We start from the raw sequence: 25496 nt of genomic DNA on the forward strand, positions 1-25496 counted from the left end.
AGTTTCTTGGTCTAGGGGATATGCTTAGCTGCTGTCTTTATGTAAATCAGAGCAAAGGAATATAAGAGTCACAATTTGTTGTGCAAATATTTTTATTTAATCCCTCTGTTCTCAGGTATATTACCACTACTCTTAGTTTTGCCTGTAATCTTTGAGACCAGAGACTCTCAATTCAAAATTTCCAAAGATAAAACTTCCTGTCTTCCACTGGATTTGAGGATTAAAAATCCTCAAATGTCTGAGGATTAAAAAATCTTTATATAACAAAGAAACAGATTGATTAAAAAAATACCTTCAACAGTCCTGTTTTGTCTTGCCTAACTCCATACACTTCTCTCCTTAGATATCTGCTGTTTCTCATATCCTAGCTTTTCCAGGACTCTGAAGCATGAATCAGTTAGCTTCTTGCCTCCTACTCAAGCAGATTAATGTTTCACTTGTCTATCAACATAGATGTCACTTCCTAGTTACTTCCCATCTTCCAAAGTTGTACAGACATATTTTGTTGTTTTATTTCTTATTTCATTTATTTCTTTTGATTTCATGTTATTATAAGTCTTTATTATCACGTTAGTGTGGTTTTTAGAAGTAAATTAGGGTACACTGTTTCTCAGTCTACCACAGTTAATAGGATAACCATAATGTTCCTAGTTTCTCCTTGCACAAATTTGTAGTATGACAAGATTTAGTTACCATCTTTTCCTGCTTGGAATGAAGTGTCATGTTCGCCTTATTGATCATCCTCCCTTAGTAAGAGCTGAAACAAGATTCAGGCTTCCAGGAAACAAGGCTTTTGAGGTTTACCTAAACTGAGCAAAAGATGTATTTTTTTTCTAGTACACACATTTCTAGCTTAGGAGGGTTTCACATTAAAGTTTGAAGCCAAGTTACCAACTAGTAATCAAGTTTTTGTCCCTTATTGTCCTTCAGCTATATAATTTCCCAGGAATATTAAGAATAAATAATTTAATACATACAAAAAGAATTGATAGTTTTGAGCACTCCTGTGTTCCTTTTCAAAATACTTTATCTTCTCTCTATATATACACATACATATATATTAGATATATAGATATATAGGTATAGATCATATTCATATAGGTATAGATATATAGATAGACATACACATAGATATAGATATAGATACACACACTATATATAAAATGGGCAAATGTAGGTTTACCATTGTATGTGAAACACCAAGTTTATTCTTGTATTATTATTTATTTATTATTGTACTATTTATTTGTATTACAACTGTAAACATACTTTTGCCCATCCCTGTATATTCAACATATATAAATGTGTATAAATATATTGTATATGTGTATATTATATATGCATATATATAATTTTAAAAATATAACTTTTAAGTAGGGCATATTAATAGTTCATTACCTGATTGTAGCAATTTGAATACATTCTTTGCTTATATTTTCCAACTTATCTCCCAAAGAATATACATTTCATGTTTATTGGGGTAAATAGTTATAAAGAAACCAACTTTAGTGAATATAACTCTTGATTATTTCCTGATAAATTATAGAAAGTTTAAAGAAGATAATAATTAGAGAAGCTTGAACTGGGAGTAAAGATTTCAACATCTCAAAGATCAGTTACTAAATTTCAATTGGATGCCTGTAAAAACATATTTAAAATCATCTTTCTAATAAGTCTGGAGTTACCCTAAACTTCTGTTTTCTTCCTGAAAATTTGAGGAGGTCTTAGAAACAGAAACACATGGCAATGTGAGTTTTGAGTATGAATGGCCTCATTGCTTTGATCTTGTGTATCCACCAGACTTGATTTGCCTCAGTGTTTTAACAAAGAATAAACATTCTTTGACTCTCCAGTGTGGTTTCCCCAATGTGTTTCATCAACCTGGGCAAGAAAATGAAGACCAGAGGTGTCTGCTATGTACATTGTTCAGTGGACTCACTCCATCAAATTGTATTTTAACGTTCCACTCAGCCCAGAAGTGAGTTTAACAATTTTGTGTAGCTTAGTAATTTTCAGAATGCATGTGCGAGCCTTGTGTTTCTCATCAGAGTTAAAGGAATTGTATTAATCTTTTCATTGTCTCTCCTCATGTACAGCAGAATGACATTGTTTGGCATACACTCAAGTACCTCATGGTGCCAAACAGATGGAGTCTATTCAGGCAGAAGCTCAGTTGGGCAAAGATGCACTCCACAATTTTGTGTTTGTGAAGAAAAACAATTGGATGGGTTTCTTTTTCCTATACTTTTGTTATTTGGATTCTGAGCTGGAGGGAAAAAATCATCCTGAGTTTATTGCTGTCTCTGGTATTGATCTGGATTCAATTGAATGAGAACAAATTTGCAATTATTCCGCAACTTCATTGAATCAGTTAATGCTGGGAATTATAAAATACATATAAATACTTTATTATTTCATTTCAGACATATAAATATATTACTGTTTTGCAACCTTAGGTCTCTTCTTCTTAATGTACTTTCTATACCTGGGTCCATTCATTTATTTTTAAAAATATTTTTAATACACTCACTACACCAGGCACTTATCTAAAACTCTGAAGATAATGAAAGAAATGAAATGTAGAAACCCAGATCCTTATGCTACTCACATTCTAATGGGTAGAAAAATAAACTGACAATAATCAAAATAAATAAGAGAAATATATTAGCAATGACTGCTATATAGCATAACAACACAGGCGAAGAGGAAAGAGTCTACCCATAAAGCAAGAGTTTTATTGTTTTATATAACTAAATCATGGGCGATATCTTCAATGAGATGCCACTTGGAAATGAGTAATTAAAACCTGTGCCTAACTGAGAAAAGAGAATGTAAATGCTGTGAAGTAAGACACATGGCTCTTCATAGCATACTTTAGAAACTGCAAAGAGCCAATATGGCTAAAGTATGGTGAGAAAAAAAATGGCAAGAAAGCATATAAAAAGCCAGGTGCAAATCATGTAGAGGTGTCCAAGCATTCTTGAGGACTTAAATTCTACTCTAAGTGAGACAGGAAATCATTAGAGTACTTTAACCAGAGGAAGAACAAAATGACTCACATTTCTCTTTTTAAATCATTTTTTATTGTTATTCTATTACAATGTCCCCATTTTTCCCCCTTTCCCATTCTCCACCTATCCCACACCCCTCTCCCACAGTCAGCACTCACACTGTTGTTCATGTCCATGGGTCAATCATAAATGTTCTTCATCTAGTCCCTTCCCATTTTTTCCATCAATATGCCCTTCCCCTCCCTTCTAGTGACGGTCAGTCTGTTCCATGTTTCCATGCCTGTGGTTCTATTTTGTTTATTAGATTCCTCTTACAGGTGAAATCATATAGTATTTGTCTTTCACCAACTAGTTTATTACATTTAGCAAAATATTCCCCAGTTCCATCCATGCTGTCACAAAAGGTGGGAGTTCCCTCTTCCTTCCTGCTGTGTAGTATTCCATTATGTAAATGTACTACAGTTTTTTGATCCACTAATATATTGATGGGCATTTAGGCTGTTTCCAGCTCTTATAAGTAGTGCTGCTAGGAACATAGGGGTGTATCAGTTCTTTTGAATTGGTGTTTCAAGATTCTTAGAGTATATTCCAGCAGCAGAATCACTGGGTCAAAGGCAGATCCTTTTTTAGTTTTTGAGAAATTATATACATTTTCCACAGTGGATGAAAACTTAGTGCATTCTTACCAACAGTGCACTAAGGTCCCTTTTATCCACATCCTCATCCAGCACTTATTGTTTGTTGAATTATTAATGATGGTTGTTCTGACAGGAGTGAGATGATATCTCATTGTGGGTTTAATTTGCATCTCTCTGATGGCTAGTAATGTTGAGCATCTTTTCATATGTCTGTGTGCCATCTGTGTGTCCTTGGAGAAGTGTCTGTGAAGTCCTTTGCCCAATTTTGAATTGGATTTGTTGTCTTCCTGGTTTTGAGTTGTATAAGTTCTTTATGTATTTTGGAGATCAAACCTTTGTCTGATATATCATTGGTAAATATGTTCTTCCAGAGTCAATTCCTTTTTCATTTTGATGATGGTTTCTTTAGCCATGCAGAAGATTTTTAGTTTGATGTAGTCCCATTTGCTTATTTTTTCCTTTATTTCTATTGCCCAAAGAGATATATTGGCAAAGATATTGCTAAATGGGATATCTGAAAATTTCCTGCCTACATTTTCCTCTAGGACTTTTATGGTATCACAACTTAAGATTTAAGTTTTTGATCCATTTTGAGTTTATCCTAGTATGTGGTATAAGTTGGTCATCTAGTTTTTATTTTTTTCTTTTGGCATGTATCAGTCCAGTTCTCCCAACACTGTTTATTGAAGAGGCTGTATTTACATTTATTCCATTGTATGCTCATGTCCCTGTCTAATATTAATTGACCATATTATGAAATAGTGAACATATAGGAATAAAGTTGAAGAAAAATAACAGTAACCATAATTTCCAAGCCAAACAAACCACAATTTATAAGGGCAGAAAGAAAATAAGAGAATATTATAAGAAGTGGGAAAAGAATGTGAGCTGACTAAAAGAAAGAAGAATGATTTTGAGAGGATAAAAGGAGGAGACATAGCAAGAGTAAGAAATAAGAACAAGGCATAGTATGGGAGGAAATAAAATCTACAACAAAAATAAGAAAGGGCAGGAAGAAAGCAAAATGGAGTATACAAGGGAAAGGTACTATATTTTATATTTAAAATATAAATAAAATAAAAAATAATTTAAAATATAAATAAAAAGAATAAAAATAGACAAACAATAGTGAATAAGTTGAAATACAATCAAAGCAAAAGAAGAAATATTAAAAGGCTATGTAAAAGAAAGAAAAAGATAAGCAAATTCTGAAGAAGAATGAGGTGGAATTTGCCCCAGCAGAGTTCGGCATTTGCCTTTGTCTTCTCTTGGAGAAAAAAAGAGAATTAAAAATTATCTTAACAGTTGCTAAAAATTTGAGGACTCTGAAATTGCATAATCTCTGCAAAGGTCATATATCAATTATATCAGATTCTATAGGATCAAGTATATGCCATTGGGTCCCTGAATTTAGTAAATGCTCACATGTTCCTCTAAAGGATGCTAACCTCCTTTCTAAGTAACCGACAATGCTAATGATGAGGGCTGCTTTCTCTTCTGAACAATCACTTTCATTCCTGCCTCTCCTCTTGTTAATCTCATCTGGGCTCAGTGTTGCTACTGAATTTGTCTGAGGAGCCTACAATCTCTTCAGAATGATTTGCTAATTCTAGATAGGAGAGTCAAATCTATCCAATGTATTCCCAACAAAAGTTCTTAGTAACATGGTGGTGTTGATAAAATTGGCTTTTAATGGAAGTAAATTTTTCTTTTAAAAAATCAACTTTTATGAACATAAGCAGACAAAACTTCTGAGAAGATGGAGCAAATATGCATTTTCCTAATCCTCCCTTTAAGTACTAGAAAAGTGGCAGTTTAGCAAAACAAAACTTTTAGACAGCAGTTACCCTACTCCAGACAAAAACCAAAGACAAAACAATGGCTCCTCCTCCATCCATTCCAGTAAAGGCTAAGTAGGAAGCCTAAATTTCCACTTTCATCAGGCTGTAATGATTAGTCTCAAACCCCCTCATCAGGGAGAGAGAAAGTTGAAGAGGGAGATGGAATGTTCATCCTGGCAAGAAGGTAAGGATCTCTGCCCAGTGGTGCTAAGGGAGACTGCATAAGGAATCTGTATTTCCATCCCCACTGAACACTAGTGAGATGCTGATTTTTCTTCCTGCTTGGGTGATGACAGGGGGCATTTAGTGAATTGTCAGTGCAATTGACTACCATCAGGTGCTAATAAGGTCACCCACCTGTATTATCAGTAAAAGCCAGATATGGAACAGTAATGAGGCACTCCAATCCCCCAAGTCAGGCATGTGTCACTGAAGGCCTATTGGAGAGCAGAAACTACTGCCCCTATCCAACAGTAATGAGGGGCCTACTGCTGGGATGTCAGCAAAGGATGAGTGAGGGACCTTGGCTGCTCCCACTTTTGTCTCTACTGCCTCCTTTTCCTGTGTGGGTCACTATAGGGGAACTCAGTGAACATGAATTTAACTAAGTGGTAATTGTTTTTATGATCCAGGACCATGCCAATCTGAAAAAAGAATATAGATAGCTGAATCAGAATTTAATTTCTAATTCCCTAGGTCCCCTTTTATCCTGATGGCTACTCAGATACAATAGCATTTAGGCTTCCTCAGGGTAGGAAGGCAGGGGAAGAAGGAAGCATCATGCCTACAATGGGCCACAGAAAATATCCAGTTTTTAAATTAGGCCTGTGTAACCCCACTTCCCTTTATTAACCTGAAGATGACCAAAAGAAAACAAATCCATGTTGAGAAAAGCTATTTTGGTGACCCAAAACTGCCTCAGTCAGATGTGTAGAACAAGATGAATTGAGAAAAATAGAATAAAAAATCTTGAGCTGATTTCGAAAAGTCTGTTTTACCTCATGTAACTCCAGCAACCCAAGGATAATAAGGGGTGTGAAGGGTCCATCAAATGTCATGACAATTGATCTATTGTTAGATAGTCTTTGAGACAAAATGAACACCATTGTCAGAATATAGATGATCTGAGAAGTGAAAACATGCCACAATTTGGTTTCAAGGGCAAATATAGTTCCAGGCATAGCTACTCAGACTGGAACACCAGGAAAACAGCAATGGTTGCCCTCAGACTGTCCAGTTTGTCAGATGCAGGCAGAGGCATTATTCCATGCACATGGCCTCTGTCACCATGAGACAAATGGGGTCATTGTTGGCATAAGCTACAAGTTTGGCATGAAATGGTAGATTTTGCATTAAAATCATACATTCTTAACTGTGTACCTCATCCATAAGGTGAAGGTTTTGCCATGTCTGGTGTGATGATGGATTCAGGATGAGATTTCTGTGATGGCGTGTGGTGTTAACTTTATCAGCAACTTGATTGTAGTTAGTTTCACCAGAGAATGGGTCCTTACTGTGGGAACAACCTGAGTGATCCAGACTTTACAACCAGCAGCAGTTATTTATTTCTGCACTTTATGTCTCCAAAGATGGGAATCTTCAATATGGCAGTCTGTAGTCTTCCAAGTGACAGCTGGAAGACTGGATGGATCATTGTCAACAATTGAAAACTTAGTAAAATATGGCATACTTTGTTGTTAGGAGTATTGTCTAAGGCAAGGATAATGACCTTAAGTTTGACCTACTGTGCTAACTGGTCCTTGACACAGTGATTCTTTCAAAGTTGCTATTGTTTCATGTGAGATCCTTGGATTTTTCTACCTGCTCCATTCTGGTATTTTTTTTTCCTTTGGCTCTGATTTTCTCCTCCCATGTATACTCAGCTAAACATTCAGGGTATCTCGCTGCATATCTGTAGAGTTGTGTCTTCCTTAAATTCTGAACTCTTTTTCCTCCACTCAGTGACACTGCTGAGCTCTTGCTTAGGTTCCCACCTCCTCCTTATTAAGAACTCTCTCCTTGTAGTAAGCTGGGAAATCATCAGGCACAAGTCTGCTCCCCTGCTCTCAGTGATTGTTGTCCTGGCTGCTATCTGCTCAATGTGTGAAACCATCATTTCCTACATTTTGTCCCATTTTACAGCTTTATTCTGGAAGTTCAAAAGTAGAAGCTCCCCATTTTCTTTTATAGTGAGAGCAGTAAGAAGAAGCTTTACTTTAAAAGATCCTTCCTCTCAGAGAAAAATAAGATCCAGGGTGGTCAGAGGTTAAAAAAAATACAACATAGGCTATACTCAGAAATAAAAATGGCACAAGGCCTTCATGTGTTCTTTTGTACTATATTTAGGAGGACCATAGGCACCATATGAGAATTTAGGTTGCAGAGTCTCAGTCCTAATTCTTTTGGTTTTTTTCAGCCCTACTTCTCAAAATGATAAACCAAAGAGAATTGCCCCAGCTTTTTAAAGCCTCTCCAATGGCATTACAGGATGTTCCTGTGATTATGACCTTATTGACCTCTTCTTCATCCTGATTTGCACACACTTTTCTTGGCAAGTAACACTCTTTGCAGTGAGGCTGATAAATTATTCTGGCCAGGGAGCAGTCTCAGCATCACAACACCAGTTTCATGGACCACAGGCTGAAGATAAATGAGTAGGGAATATATCCAGTTTATTCATTGGGTTTTCCCATATAATTTCTAGCCAAGATCACTTGCAAGGCAAAGGCAAAGCCAAAACAGACAAAAGTAATTCACTAACCTTCTCTTCCAACTACTGGCTCTTCTCTCTCTTTCTCTCATTTGCATAATATACATTATGTTATATATAGTATGTATTTTTTATATAATATATAATGTTTTATGTATATACATTTTAATAACCACACATCTAAGTGCAGACGTTTTGAAGTTCATCCATTCAACATCAGTTCTTCCTTTTTGGAACTGTTCTTGCTGATTAGACAGAATGAATGTTTTTTCTATCTTTTCAAATAATGAAGCATATTGGTCAGTTGTTGCCCTTTTCTGTGCATTTCCTACAGCTAACTAATTTTTTGACAGATTTTAATTTCTCAGAACTATATCTAGTGGGAGTGTCTGAGAGACTGTTCTCTTTTTTAAGCTTTAAGTGTGTGAGTTGGAAAGAGAGAAAAGAAAGAGGGAAAGGAAAGCCATTGTGGAATTTTTGCTCTTTAGCAAGTTCTCTACTTGCAATTGTTTATAGCCCTGGACTATAAATATGTCATTCAACAACTTTGTGATGTTGCTGTTATTGTTTTTAATTAACAATTCAAGAAATATATATTCAGGTAGACCAAGACTTGTGTGCCTAGGCTTTTTTCAGCTCACCAAATTTACAAGCCTTTCCCTTATATTCTTAACTTTTGCAAATTTACTTTGTAAAATCAAATATAGATTGTTCTGTTTTATTTTTATATAGAAATAATATACCATTTTTATTATAATATTTACAAGAGGTTCAGAAATATAAAAAGCAGCTGCATATAATTATCCCCATTCAAATATACATACAAATATGTTCAAATACACAAATTTACAATTTGATAAATTTATGTGACATCCATTATGCCTTTCATCTTGATTTTTTAAATCTAAAACTAAATCTTTTTTTAAGCAAATGTAATATGCTGACTTTTAATATTGCTGCATGGTTTCCCATTGTATGTGACAGCTTAAATTTCTTAACTACTCACTGCTCTATCATTAGACATATAGAATATCTATAATTTTTGTTGTAAGTCATACTGCAGCCAGGATCCACATAGTTACATCTTTTTAAAAACATGTACAAATGTAGTATTCATTTTATCCCCGTATTTGGCTCTTCCCCCCTTTCTATTTAAGAAACTGCAGTTTAATTAGCAAATGCATCATTTAGTAGCTTTGCCAGGTTTACCTCAGTGTTGCTGGAGGTTTGAATGATTCCTTCCTCATTCCAGCAGTTTTATGCTGACTGGTATTCCTAGCCAAATATCAAATTCATGATTCACAACCATCAGCTCTTAAATATATTGGGTTTTCCAGTACTTACATTGTCAGAGCAGATTCATAGAATTATAGAAATAAGACATTGAAATGACCTATTAGGTCAACTATTCTTTACAGCTGACAGCACAAGATTGCTTTTTACAATATACATTATTAATAGGATGAGCTGGAATATATTTTTAAGAATCAGCCCTTCCACTCAAACAAAAAGGGAAGACTTTATTGATGAGAACTGGGATCCATCCAAATGAATGATTTCAAAGTCAGGTAAAGAATGTGGACATTACAATCTTAAAGAATTATGTTCAGCAATATAATTTAGTCACATTAAAAATGTTCTATCAGTAGAACTTCTACTATTCTCTCAGAATATTTTTCCATTATTTAAGACTGATTACCCATAGGGAAAATTTTTGATTTCCAAAGTAAATGTGCTAATATTCTTATGTTTTAATTGGGCAAGTTTTGATTACCAAAGGAATGAACTGTATTCTAATTTTGAAAATAATGACTTAAATGAAGAAGAATGCTAGAACCTACTCATGCACACATGTATACTTTGGTAATACATAGATTGTGTAAAAATTAACTGAGGTAAAACAAAAATCTTAGCCCAGTGACTGACACATACTCAACAAACATGGATTTTTCTCACTGTATTAATCACCTTCCTTACATTTTAAAATAATCTCTATTCCCTCTTTTTTTTAATTCTTTTAGTTTTAGGTATGCATTCCCTCATTAAACGTGTGTTGAGTTGCAGCTATATTTCAAACATTGTGATAGGTAACATTGGTACCATAAATGGAGAGGTGGAGTAGAAGGTGATTGCCCTGCCCTTTCAGACCTTAGATCCTAGTTTGGAAATAACTTCTTAATCAAGGATCACAAAAATAAAGAATAAATTGCAAATGTGGTCAGTGAAAGAAATATGCAACATGAGATTCCATAGTAATTAGATATAATCTGCAAAATGAGAGCAAGACTCCTAAATTGAGAATCTAAGAGTTTGCAAGATGGAGGGAAGAGGAGAAATCTGAGTATTCTACATATATAGAGAAAAAATAATAATGAGCAAATGTTGTGTTATGAGAGGAGACATGGTACCCACACCTAACTAAGTGAATGGTGACTTGGCTGGTGAGGAGAAGGTAGGGAGAAAATGGACCAGATGAGGCTAAGGAAATGCAAGAATAATGCATGGGATGGAAACAGGTGGGACAAGAACAAGAGTAGGCATAAGAAAACTCAGTCAGCATACTCATGCAGTATTTTGGGTAAGATATCATGGATATTTGGATTAAAGGAGATATGTGATGAAGTATTTTTATAGAATTTTCCATTATTTAATTTAGGAAGCATGATGTTAAATACTGTAGTGGATGTTTTTAGCTTTACATCATGTGTTTTAAAGCTACAAGCCCAATTTGAAGATTGTATCAGAAAAAACAACAACAAAAACTAGAAATTTAATTTAAGAAAGTCACTATGAATTCACAATAAACTAGTACTTATAAGTTTATTAAAATGGGGTATAATAGAAAAAGTGATATTTTAAGATATCATTTCTTTTCCCAGTTCCACTAAAAGTTTCTAGGTAAGTGGTTGACCTCTTAGCTTCAGTTAGCAGTAGAGATTGATGACAGAGGTTGGAAAAGAATTTACTGCTATAGAAAATCCCCAATCTTTAAGAACTTTGAAGACAACGTTTAATTATTTTTCCAATGTTCTGTTTCTAATTACCCTACCCCTCCAATTCATTCATACTTGAAATTGAAGTATTCTGGTGCATAATGTTAAAATTTTGACTCTTGAGCTATGTCAACAGGGAACATATGTTTTTGTAGTAAGAGGAAGATTGGGTCATAATATTTTTATTCCTGGTTGTATTCAAGATGCAGATAACTGTATCTGGAGTGATGATTATTTACTTGAGTGTCTTTTCCTATAGTCTCCAGACTTTTTGAGGGCAAGATCTTTCTCTTAATCATATCTGTCATTTTGTGACTTAATACAATAGCTAGTAAAACAGAAACAACAAATAAATATTTGAAAAATAAATAAAATAACCATATTTCTTGCTTCTATAACCTGAATCATTATTCTAGTATCACCTTCTAACTTGTGGCATTTTATAAATCTAGAAGAAGCTTAATAGATCAATTGATATAATATAACTTCCATTTTACAGATACAGAAATAGAGACCTGGAAAGATAACTTAGTTAAAGTACTCCTAGTCAAATAATCTTTTAATTATGTTAATTTTGAGAAAATTACTTAGGATAAAATTTGGAAAGTGAAAATAAAAATATTACCATCATATATCCATTTAATAATTTACTTATTTCAACAGATCATGCATGGTCATTATTATATTATTGAAATGTATCATAGGGCTATCTACATTTAATTAGGTGTTAGCATGTTATATACCTTGAAATGAATGACCAGTCCCATGGAGCTCCTATTTTTCTTCATGTTCTGAGATGTTCTCTTATTTTGACCTTTAGTTTTATTCTTTGGTTTCATCACCAGATGGTGCCAGTGTGTCTCCATCACCACAGAATAAGAATTAACAGATTAATCTGCATGTACTTAACACTGGAGATTGGACACAGATCTAGTAAATTCCAAGTAACTTCACATTTTCATCTTTCTTTTAAAATTCCATTATCCTCACTCAAGCAATTGGTGAATATTTTTCTAAGAGTTGTATTCCAAGCTCAGCTATTTTTATGAGAATTATGTGTGTATATACCACTCATATCTGACTACAAATTTCAGTGAACCTCACTCATCTATAGGAACATGCACACAGAGTGTGTACACACATTCAAGGTTATGGTCACTATTGTTCACCTGTCCTATGTGCAAAAACATTTCCACCAGTGATTTCTATGTACTGTATATAAATATCAATTCACAAATTCATCCCTTAATTACTGGAAGCTGGTCCAGAGACACTGTCAAATCCCTCTCTCAAAGGACACAAATACATACAGATCATTCACACCCCACACATGCCCACAACTCCCTGCCTCAAAACATCTTATTTAGTCTAAAGATAAAACATGGATCCTCAAATTCTATTATTTTCAATGAACTTAGACACTTAGAAACAAAAAACAAGAAGCTTAAACACAGAATTATGTGTCTACCTACTTTGAGAGGATAAGAAGCAGGCAGAAAATGAAATAATAAAACAGAAGATATGAAGAAAAATAGCAATCTCTGTCTCAGAAATTATCTTGGCCAATATGCAAAGACATTCATTCAATAGTTATAGACACCATGATTTTTCCCCCATTGTATTACTCTATACAGGAAACTGGTATTGGCTAGGTTTTGCTAAGAAAACATAAACAAAAACAAACTGAAAACAACCAAGGTGCGCAAGTGGATGAACTCACTAACTAGCAAGTATTCCTGATTCAATAGATCAGGTAATTAATTTATAATTAATAAATTAATTATTCAATGCCTTAACCCTAAAGTAATTTAAGGGAGACTTGAACTATTAAACAACTGTGGGATGTGCACAATTTTCCACTATTAATCTGAATTTATTTTTGTCAGTCTATGATGAGGCTCCAGCTTGAATGAGGATAGTGATGTAGAGGACTGAATGCATGGAGGGCCTATAGGACTCCTCAATGTTTTAGTCTTAATCTTTGCACTTATGTATATATTGTTTTATACCACTGTTTGATATTTTACCATCATTTATTACTATAATAAAGCATTATCTAATGAAGCATCTCCCAGATATTCCATGCAAAAGTGCAATTTACTAATAATGTTGATTAACTTGAGAAGCAGAGGTTAATGACTATTTTTAGGGAAGCTATTTTTTTTTGTCAGATTCTACCAATGTATCCCTCAAAACAAGTGTGTATGTTTGTGTGGGTGCATGTTAATGAGTTTGATCTGAAATACCATAAAAGCAAAACAAAAGAAAACAACCTACCTTTGGCCAAGAGACTTTAGTATCCACTGGTTTAATTAAACATTTAATCACAGAAGTATTTTAGATGTCAAAATCACAGCAACCAAATCACTTTATGCCACAGAACATGCCAGGCTAGAAAAGAAAAAAAAAGTAATGTATCATATCCTCAAGGTGAATACTAAAATGTTTAATACATTCACAGTGTCTGCAACACAAATACTTCCTAGAGTAAAAATAAATATATATTTTTTTCTTAGCCTGTAGTTTCTGCACGCTGATCACATCACTTTCAGTGACAGCTTTCTTCTTCCTTCTCATTCCTCAACAACTCAAAGTTGGTATATTGCTTTCTTTTTCTATGGTTTTAAATTCAATACAATGCATAGTTTTTCAGTATATTCTAGTTTCTCAAATTTATTATCTTAGTTTAGTTTCATCTACTCTCCTTCTCCTCCCAAAATTAATAAATAAATGAGTTTGTTTGACCCACATTTTTCTCTCTTTTACTGCTGCACTCTATTTTTGCCTTTAATACTTATATCATTAACTTGAATTCCCATTTTTAGAGGATTTTAGTATTATACAGAAAGCTGAAAAGAGAAAATGAAATATTCTCTGTTATAGAATCATTTATTTGTTCTTTTATTCACGAAATGTTTATTTAATGGCAATTATGAACAAGAGTCTAATATAAAGAAAGGCATGTGATTCATTCCCTGCACTCTAAGAACTGATAGACACTGAATAAATTAAATGTCAGATTTGGAAGGATATTAAAGGTTATTTGGGCCAGAAGCTCCACGGACAGAATACATCAGAATTATCTCTACAGTTTTAAAAAATGCAGAGTCATAGATTCCACACCTCATACACTCAATGAGTATTAACAGGTTTGAAAAGGTGTTTATTATGCAACTTAGGTGACCTTGGACTGTCAGAATGACAATGAAGAACAATTTGTAGTCTTGGATGTAATACATTTTGATCCATTTCTTAAATTCTGTTTTGTAATAAATATAAAATACATAATTGTATAGTACATATAATATATTACATGACATATTACATTATATTATATATTATAAAACACATATGTATATTTACTACCTTTGCATTTGAGAAGTAAAAACATCAAAATTCCTGAGGCACCATACTCAAGTTTTGGACAGCTCTGATCAGTATAAATTCCTCTTTTAAAAAATCTTTTATTTTAATATTTTATTTATTTTTAGAGAGAGGGGAGGGGAAGTAGAAAGAGAGGGAAGGAAACATCAATGTGTGGTTGCCTCTCATGTGCCCCCTACTGGGGAACTGGCCTGCAACCTGGGCATGTTCCCTTACTGGGAATTGAGCTGGCAACCCTTTGGTGTGCAGGCTGACACTCAATCCACTGAGCCATGCCAGCCAGAGCAATATAAATTCCTCTTGAATTAGATGGAACAAAAAAGAAAAAGGACTCATGGACATGGACAACAGAGTGGTGATTGTTGTGGGGGTGGGGGTATAATGGGACTAAATGGTAATGGGAAAAATATAATAAAGATTATATATTTAAAAGTAAGTAAAAATAAATTTGGAAAGATTCTTATTAAAAAAATGATTCTCCTGTAACTTCTACCAGTTGATTCTTTTTATTTCTCTTGATTCTGAACTGGATTAAAATGCTTGGATGCACCAAAAATAATAAAAAGTAAAATAAAATAAATGATTCTTCCATCTTTTCATCAGTTTTTGAAGTTAAAATACAATGTTACATTTAAAACATGACACATTCATATGCTTGCTGACAGTTAACAACTTTTTCTAAGGTTTTATAATTACTATTTAAAAATATTTACATTTGCCAAGAAATGGAAGCAGTCTAAGTGTCCATCAGTAGATGAGTGGATAAAACAATTATGGTACATTTACACAATGGAATACTACTTGGCCATGAAAAAGAAGAACATTTTACCCTTTAAGATAGCATGGATGAAACTGGAGAACATTATGCTAAGCAAAATAAGCCAATCAGAGGAAGACAAATACCATATAATTTCACTCATATGTGGAATCTAATGAATGACCTGAACTAATGAGCAAAATAGAGACAAGCTCCTAGATAGCATGATGACAGCTAAGGGGTGGTAGGGTAGGTTAGGGGTTGGAGGGATTGAGCAAAAAGAAAAAAAGGACTCATTGACATGGACTAAAGGGTGGTGATTGTAGGGGGAATAGGCATATTAGGGGACTAAATGGTAATGAAAAACATAAAATTAAAAACAAGAAAAGGAAAGACAAAATGATAATGTAGTTAAGTATAAAGATATGTTTAACGCATGGTGAACTTTTCTCATTTATTCATGACCTTCTCTTTCTCACAGATAAGCTACACACTTATTCTGCCTAGTAATATAGCAACTATGGTCATCTACAAACAATCAGTATAACAGTAAAAGTCTGTATTCCCCAGCAAGCAGTACATGTTTATATGGTCATATTTTACTTAATCCTACATTTTTTCTATTTCATCCACTTAATACAGTCTGTCTTACTCAAAACATACACTCCTCATAGCTTCACTCAACCATCTGCTATAACTAGTAATACTTTCTCATAATATTTCAATATTTGTTTCTTAGAATTTTATTATAAAGTAATATTAGTGAATCAGAACATCTGCATCAGAGAATAATTTAGGAATTACATTTGACCCTTCTGGTCCTCACTAAGAATACCAGACAATCTCATTCAATGTTGTTCTGAGGCTCCCTGAGCTCTCTTGGACAATGGAGTCCATTGGAGTTATGTGCTCAAGTTCCACAGCCATTCATCTGTGACTGTTAAGTAGAGAGCTGAGATTTGTAAGAGACCATGCTTTCTATTTAAACCAGATTTTGCCTTGGACATATAAAGAAGGTAATTGTGTCCTAACAAATTCAAATGCACATGGAATACTTTTGTATGTTTTCTTTGTAACTCTCGTTACTTTCCTATATTAGCCATACACTTATGCTGAAAATTATCACACATGCTTTTCCATAGTGGCTGTATGTATCATTTTGCATTCCTATCAACCATGTTCCAATTCTGTACATCCTCACCTTCATTTACTGTCTTTTGTTGTTGTTTTCTTGTCTTGTTTTTTTTAGATAATAACTATTCCTGATAGTAATGAGATGATATCTTTTTATGGTTTTGATATGAATTTCACTGATGATTAGTGGATTAATGTTGAGCATTATTTTTGTACACAATATGGAATTTCCTCAGAAATTAAAAATACATAGCAATTCCAGTTTTGGTTATCTAAAAGAATTGAAATCAAGATCACAAAGAGATATATATCACATTCCACTGAAGCACTATTTATACAGCAAAGATGTAGAAACAATGTGAGTGTCCATCAACAGGTGAATGAAGACAGATAATGTGGTATGTATATGTATTGGAATACTATTCAACCTTAAGAAAGAAGAAAAATCTATAATGTGTGACAATACAGATTAAATTTAGGGACATCATGAAAAAAAATAACCCAGTCATGAAAAAATAAATGCCGCATAATCCCATTTATATGAGATATCTAAAATAATCAAATTCAAAGATTCAAAAGTTGAATAGTGGTTGCTAGCACTGGAGGTGAAATAAGGAGTTAAAAATCAAACAGCACAATGTTTCAAGTAAGCAAGATAAATAAACTCTAGATTTCTCTTCTATGACATTGTACTTTAAAAATTGTCACGAGTGTAGATATCATGTCAAGTGTTCTTAACACAATAAGACACAAGAATTAAGTTAAATTAAACACATAAAGAAAGGGAAAATATGATAATTCATAGTTGCATATTTTATTAATCATTTTTACTCTTCAGTAAATGTTTAGAATGTTGTATTAAAAGATCAATAAAAATTTTGTGCAATGTTCTACTGTTCTGATAGAATTAAATACATATGTATGTTCAAACTAAAAGATACTTGCAATTCTTCATACAAATAAAATGCTTTTATATTTGTGTTTCAAACTAACATTTTACAATATCATGACAAAATTCATGCTATTAATGTTTCTTTACTTAGAATAAAAATTCGTGATAATTTTTTTAATTAAACTTTATTTTGAGATTATTTTTATTCACAAACATTTACAAGAAATAAAACAGAAATCCTATATACACTTCACTCAGTTTCCCCAGTGGTAACATTTTGCAAAATTGTAATGCAATAACATAAGCTTGATATTGACATCAGTACAATCAAACTATACAACATTTGTTTTCTGAAAGTTCTTAAATTATGAATTCAATTTGTTTTATAGTTATAAAGCTATTCAAATACTCCATCTTGTATTGAATGAGTCTGGTAGTTTGTGTTTTTCAGGAAAATGGTCCAATTCATCTAAGTTGTGAAATTTATATGTGTAAAGTGGCTTGTAGTATTCCCTTATTGTCCTTTTGATGTCTTCAGAATTTATAGTTATCCTTTGTTTTATTCTTGATGTTGATAATTTAAATTATGTTATAAGACTCTGGAGCTTATTTAAGTCCTGTGTTAGCTGGCCTCTGGCCTCTGTTGACTTCCAGGTGTAGGGGGTTGTTTCTCATTACTGCTGGGTATACTAGATGGGGAATTGTGAGTTCTGGTTCTGTACATAGTCTCCACTAAAAGCATGGGAGGTGTTATTTATAAACTGAAAGGGCTGAAAGTGCTAGCTCTGCACTTGAACTTCTCTAGCACCACTCTGCTTGTGGGCAGAGGAGGGGATGTTGAGGTCTTTTGTTATATTCGGCGAGAGTAAAAGGCTAAGCTACCTACTGGACCTTTGCTTAGAATGGGTAGTGATGAGGCCACTGTGTTGTTTGGCTGATGCTGAGTGGTTAGAGAGGACAGTTTTTTTTTTTTAAATCTATACCCATTGCCATAAAACCCAAAGAATTCAACATAATGTCTTTCCCCAGGTCTCTAAGTGCATAGCTGATCTACCTTCTTCTCTACCTTTCATAGTCTGTTTGTATTTGGATTTTCAATTGTGCTTAGCAAGAGACATAGTGAAAGTATATATACTTCATTTTCCTGAAAGCTGAAATCCACTATTACTTTTTATAAGTGATAAAATATTTTTATGGAAAAACCTTATATGTTATATCTTTAGCAGTATTTTATTCATTTTAAGATAGGTTATTTTCACTTTGCATTAGTCCCTGCAGATTATTGAGCTGGCTCTGCTTGGGTATTTGTCATGGAAGGAGGGAATTTCAATGAGTGTTCAATATGTCATGCTGAATTTTAAGTTCTCTAGTAGGATGTTTTTAATACTACTCTGATCATGTCTCTTTCTTATTAAGAGAAACCCTAATTCTATCTTAGAAATCTTGTATTATATCTAAAAGAAATAGAATATATAGACACACACACACACACACACACACACACACACACACACTTAGTTCATGGCTGGTGTATAGTGCAAGGCTTAGCACAAGCCTTAGTACACGGCTATACAATATGAAAAGTACAGACATTTATTGAAGAAGATACAAGGTACAAGGAAAAGCCTTGGCTGGTGTGGCTCAGTGGATTGAGTACCAGCCTGTGAACCAAAGGGTCACTAGTTCAACTCCAAGTCAGGGCACATGCTGGATTTGCAGGCCAGGTCTCCAGTTGGGAGTATACAAGAGGCAACCACACACTGATGTTTCTCTCCCTCTCTTTGTCCCTCCCTTCCTCTCTCTCTAAAAATAAATAAATTTTTTTTAAGAAAGAAATATTGTATGTAGGACAATGACATTTCAGTTCCCTTCAATGTAGGTACCTTGTGACCTCACACAGTTTTCCCAGTGTCTCTCCATTGTTCAAAACACTGTGCAACATCCTTTGATGGAATTACCACCAGCTACCCCATCTTATTTTCCCAGATCTCATCAGTGGTCTGAAAAAGCTTCCCTTTGAAAGGAGATTTTAATTTGGGAAAAAAACAGAAGTCACAGAGCATCAAATCTGAACTATAGGGGTCTAAGTCACCTAGGTGATCTGATGTTTTACAAAAAACTCTGCAGGAGACATGACACATGAGCAGGATTTTTGTGATGAAGCTACCAATCACCAGTTGCCCATAGCTGTGGCTGTCTTTGTTGCATGGTGTCTCTCAACCAACAAAGAACATTGGGGTAGCATTCCTTATTAATTGGTTGGCCTAGAGGGATGTAATCGTGATGGACAAAACATTCCCAATCAAAACACACGGTTAACATGCTCTTGATCTTGCTGCAAGTTTGCTGTGCCTTCATCGGGAGTGGAGAACCAGGAGACTTCCATTGAGATGACTGGACCTTTGTTTCTGGATCATAGCCATAGACCTATGATTCTTCTCTGGTTATTACCTTCTTGGGGGAATCTGATTCATTGGTAGTGGCTTGAGTCAAGCCAACAACAACTTCAGCACAATGTTCCTTCTGTTCTGGTAGCAGAAGCTGTGGAATAATTTTTTCCAAGACATTTTTTCACACAAAGATCCTGCATCAAAATCTCAGAAACAATAGTTTTTGGAATCCCCACATCAGCACAGTCAGTCACCAATCTTTGTTGATTACAGCTCATTGTGTTCAACATTTTCAGGCATTCTTTTTGTTGCAGGCATTACAGAATGTGGATCACTTTCAACAGATTCTTGACCATCATTGAAGCATTTGTGCCACACACACTTTTACTTGCAACAGACTCATTGCATTGTCCCCAAAAGCCTTCTGAATCATCAAAATATTTTCTGTGGAGGAATGTTCAAGCTTAACACAAAATTTGATGCAGATTCTTCGCTCTACTCAGTCATTTTTTTAATGTGACAGTCACACACTACACATGCTCACTCAATGGTATCTGCTGCTCCCACAGACTAGTAGAGTGAAGTCATCATTTGTTCACTTGTGCATATTCCAGTCCACTCTCCTTGGCTACCAGGTTACATCCATGGTTACACTGATGTCGTGTAAACACGACATGATGTTGTATAAACATTCTTGTTATATTAAAAATGGCTGGACTTTTTCCAGACAGATATCTATCTATCTATCTATCTATCTATCTATCTATCTATCTATCATCTATCCTATACATATCTATACATATCTATATCTATATATCTATGAATTAGAAAATTAGCTCTAGGAAAATATGAATGGGATCAATTGAGTGATAAGCTAGAGCATAATTAAAGGAAGCTGCCTGATCAGAGAATTAGGAGAAAATTATTTTAGCTAGAGAAAACAACAAATGCAAAGTTCCAAATTTATTTTGGCATTTGTGTGACTTTTTTTAACCTAAGAACCTGGGTAAGTGGTGTTGTCACCACACTGGGATTGAGTGGGTCATTTTGCAAGGAATCAGAGAAAGAAAGATTAAAAAATTAGAAATTTTATTTTAAAAATCTTAAATTTAAGCTGCCTATTAGATGTGGAAACAGATTTGTGAAGCAGAAAATATGACACATCAGACAGAAAATCAGTTTTTATACAGTTCTGTGCATTCTTATGATTCCTGTGAAGGATTAAGGATTCTTAAAATAATAGTAGATATATTGTCATCAATATTAAAATTAGCTGAATAGCTGAGAATCATTACTTCTAACTGTTGAATAGAATAGTGCTGAGGAAGAAAATTGTTCTTTTAACTGTAATAAAGATACTAAATTTCCTAGTTTACTTTTTTACATGGAAAATGGACATTCACTACTTGAAAATATTTGAGTACCTAGGACATAAATTTTGTTTATTATACCATTTTAAAAAGTTAATAATGTACATAAAAGCACTTGTTTTTCTAAGAAATCTATTAGTGGACAAATGGCACATATAAAATACATTACGTATGTGTCACCAAACACTTGATTATTACAGAGGTTTATTTTTCACATTTATTACTTATGATTTTAAATATGTATTGTGAATAATTTACTGAATTTTAAAGAGTATGTGTCATAGTTAGCTAAATATCACTATACCTAAATTTTCCATACTCTTCCATAGTGTGCAAAATTTATCTTAAAAGTTTGCACTTTTCATTGAAGTTGTTCTGAATCAATTCAGAAAAAGAAACCAAGTGATAAGAATTATATTTTTCTATCTTGACTCATCTTAGTTTCTGCATTATTTTCTACTTGATTATAGTCAATGATGTACTTGTAAAATATTTCCATGGATATGAATTCTACCATGTAACTTTGAAATTATGCTATTCTTCACATTTCTCTTTAGCATTTTGTTCTTTACAAAAAGTATATTCTCTAAAGTGCAAAACTACAAATCTATAAAAGGTATATGATATTCCCAATAAGGTAAATCATATATAAAGCAAATCACAGCTTTGGCAGAAATGCCGTATCTTAAACTCCATAACAACTTTCTGTGCAGCCTTCTTCAGTGCCAAGGAAAATTTTATTGTACTCAGCTAGTGGTCCCTAAATTCTAGACAAAGTGAAGTCCTGTCACATTTAAGAAACCTCAGATAATAATGCATCAGTTAGGGGTAGTTACAAGTCAAGATAGTGAACAGATAAACATAGCACTCACACCCTCCCACAACCACATCAAAATTCCAACTAAACCACAGAATAACCATTATTAAGAACCACCTGAAATCTAGCTGAACAGAAATCCTGTAACTAGGGATGCAAACAAGAAGCCATATGAAGATTAGAAGGGACAAAGACTCAGAAAGGGCTGGTCCTACACTCATGTATGCTAGTTAAAAATCAAGAGGGTTATTTCAGCTGTGGAGGTTCACCCCAACCCCTGCCAAGGAGCTAGCAGCCCCAGCCTTACACCAGTCCCCAGGAAAGGTACCAGTGCTAGGAAGAGAACTTACCATAACTTTTGACTGTGAAGACCAGCAGGAATTGTGGCTGACTGAGAATATCTGTGGAGTCCCAGATATTCCTCCTAAAGAGCCCACACACAGACTAACTCTCACTCAGCTACAGCCCTAGGGCAGTAGCTCAAAAGGCATAAGGGACATGTGAGGAGGAACTAAATTGTGTGGCTTCGTAGTGAGAGCTGAAGGGCCTGTTTCCTCCCAGACAGAAGTTCTGATAGAGGCTATTATTCTCTTTTGAGCCTTCTCCCAACAGAACTGGCAGATTGTCACCATATCGGACTCTCCATCAACTTAGCTAATACTGTTTACCCTACCCTGGTGAATCCCTGGTGAGACCCTTTCCCCAACCAAACTTGCGGGTGCTCCCAAGCAACTTCCAGTGGCTTTCCCATAAACCAAACTGTCTTTGCTAATGCTGCACACTTTTCTGAAATCTCTCTATTTCACAAACCCCAAACGAGCATCATTTGGTCTTGTCGTGCCCCGTACCTCTTGCTAAGTGGTCTGAGAACTGGCACCAGTGGTAGCTGGGCTTGGTTTGCAGTTTGGCCTCTCCTAGATACCTTCAAGTCCAGCACAGGTAGCAGTCATGTATAAATCACTTTGTAGCTCATGGTGGGTGGCTCCAACCAGGATACAGGTGGCAGCTGACTTTGGTGTGACTGTCCTGGGAGGTCCCAGAACCAGTCTACCCAGTGGCCAGCTTCAGACAATGCCTGAGCATCAATCACATAACCACCTTCACCAGAGGCATACTCCAGGGGCGAACTCATTGAACAACAAAGTTCTACCAAATTGAGTCCTGCTGTGTGAAATCAGCCCTCGTGGAGCAGCTCATCCACAATAGTCACAGCTCGTCTTCTCAGCCTATCATCCTGGGAGTAAAGCCCTCCAATTTATGTGCCAACAGAAGTCAAGGCTCCATCAAGATAAAAGGGTACAAACAACACACACATACCTATAAAGGACCAGAAAGCTTCTGGGTCACCAGGAAGCTGGGCCACTGAGTCCAACACTGGTTATAAGGATGTTCAATGATCTCAGTGTGAAATTCAACAAAGAGAAAAAAAACATAAAATGAAGTTAGTAAACATAAAAATGAATCAGTCATAAATGTATAATACACTAACTAAAATGATATATACATGATAAGAATAAACAGTGGAATAGATGAAACAGAGCATCAGATCAGAGATTTGGGATATAAGGAAGCAGAAAACATGCATTCAGAACAGCAAAAAGAATAAGAATCCAAAAAAAATTAGAATAGTTTAAGGAGGCTCTGGGACAAATTCAAACATACCAACATTGGCATGATGGGGGTTCCAGAAGGAGAACAGAGAGAGCAATAAATTGAAAACCTATTTGAAAAATTAATAAGAAAACTTCCCTAACTTAGTGAAATAAATAGACATATAAGTCAAGGAAGCTCAGAGGCTCCCAAACAAGATGAACTCAAAAAGGCCCACACCAAGGCATATCTTAGGTAAAATGCCAAAGGTTAAATATAAAGACAGAATCTTAAAAGAAGCAAGAGAAAAGTCATTAGTTACCTACAAGGGAGCTCATACAAGACTGTCAGCTGATTTTTCAACAGAAACTTTACAGATCAGTAAGGATTGGCATGAAATATTCAAAGTGGTGAAAGTAAGGACCAACAACAAAGCTTACTGTACCCAGAAAAACTATCATTTAAAATGGTCAGATAGAGAGTTTTCCAGACAATGAAAAGCTAAAAGAATTCATCACTACCAAATCAATATTAGAAGAAATGCTGAAGGGACTTCTTTAAGAACAAAAAAGAAAAGATTAAAGATATGAGCAATGAAATGACAATGAATACATATCTATTAAAATTACTTTAAATGCAAATGAGTTAAATGCTCCAATCAAAGACAGACAGTGGCTGAATGGATAATGATACAAAATATTCACCTGTGCTGTGTACAGGAGCCTCTCTTCAGTTCAAAAGACACACACAGACTGAAAGTAAAGGGATGGAAAAAATATTCCATGGAAATTAAAACAAACAAAAAAAAGTGGTGGTAGCAATACTTGTACCAGAAAAAAGTGTACTTCAAAACAAATGCTATAAAAGACAAAGAAGTTCTCAGAAATTTCATGCTTGGGTATTTATCTGAAGAAACCCAAAACATTAAATTAAAAGATATATACCATACATTCATTGCAGTATTATTTATAATAGCCAAAATATGAAAGCAGACTACATGTTCATCAAGAGGTGAATAAATACAGAAGTGGTTCATATAACAATGGAATATGACTGAACTATAGAAGAGAATGAAATCTTGCAACTGCAACAACATAGGTAGACCTAGAGGGTACTGTGCTGAGTGAAATGTCAAAGACAAATGTTCGATGATTTTACTTATATATGGAATCTAAAAAAAACAATAAATGAAAAAGCAGAACAGAAACAGGCTCATAGATACAGAGAACATTTTGACAGTTGTCAGATGGAAGGGGTGTTTGAATGTTCAGTGAAAAACATAATGGGATTAAGAAGTATCCATTAATGTTATGAAATAGTCATGAGGATGTAAGGTACAGCATAAGGAATATAGTCAATAATATTATAATAACTATATATGATGTCAGATGGGTACTAGATTTATTGGGGTGATCACTTCATAAGTTATATAGATGTCTAATCACTATGTTGTACATCTGAAATTAATATATTATTACACATCAACTATAATTGAAAAATTTTTAAATATTAATAAAAAAAGGAATGCATCATTTAGTTATTATATCAATGATGATATGTAAAAAGTGACCTCAAAATGTCAGTGGCAAATGCAATAAGTTTATTTCTCATCTATGGATGTCTGGGTTAGTTTAAGACACCTCTGCTTCCTAATGTATGTTAGCTAAGTGTGTCTTTTCCATGTTTTTCATCCTATCCCAGGACTGGTAGGCCAGAACCTGGAAATATAAGCCTCATCACTTATGCACATCTTGAGCCCTTCCTTGCATCAATCTGTTGGTTATTTCAACCACAAAGAATTATCAATGGAAGATCTAAAGTTTGTTTCCCAAAACACTTTTGTTACCCTTTACTTCTTGAAAATTTCTCCATTGGACCCAATGTGGACATCTTTCTCCATTTATCTCCTGAACCAAGTATTGTCTAAACAACTTAACAAAAGATGTTTCATAACTGTTTCTATAAGGTA

The sequence above is a fragment of the Phyllostomus hastatus genome, unplaced genomic scaffold (assembly GCF_019186645.2).
Source record: "Phyllostomus hastatus isolate PE091 unplaced genomic scaffold, TTU_PhHast_1.1 phas_contig_113, whole genome shotgun sequence".
In the NCBI taxonomy this organism is placed as follows: domain Eukaryota; kingdom Metazoa; phylum Chordata; class Mammalia; order Chiroptera; family Phyllostomidae; genus Phyllostomus; species Phyllostomus hastatus.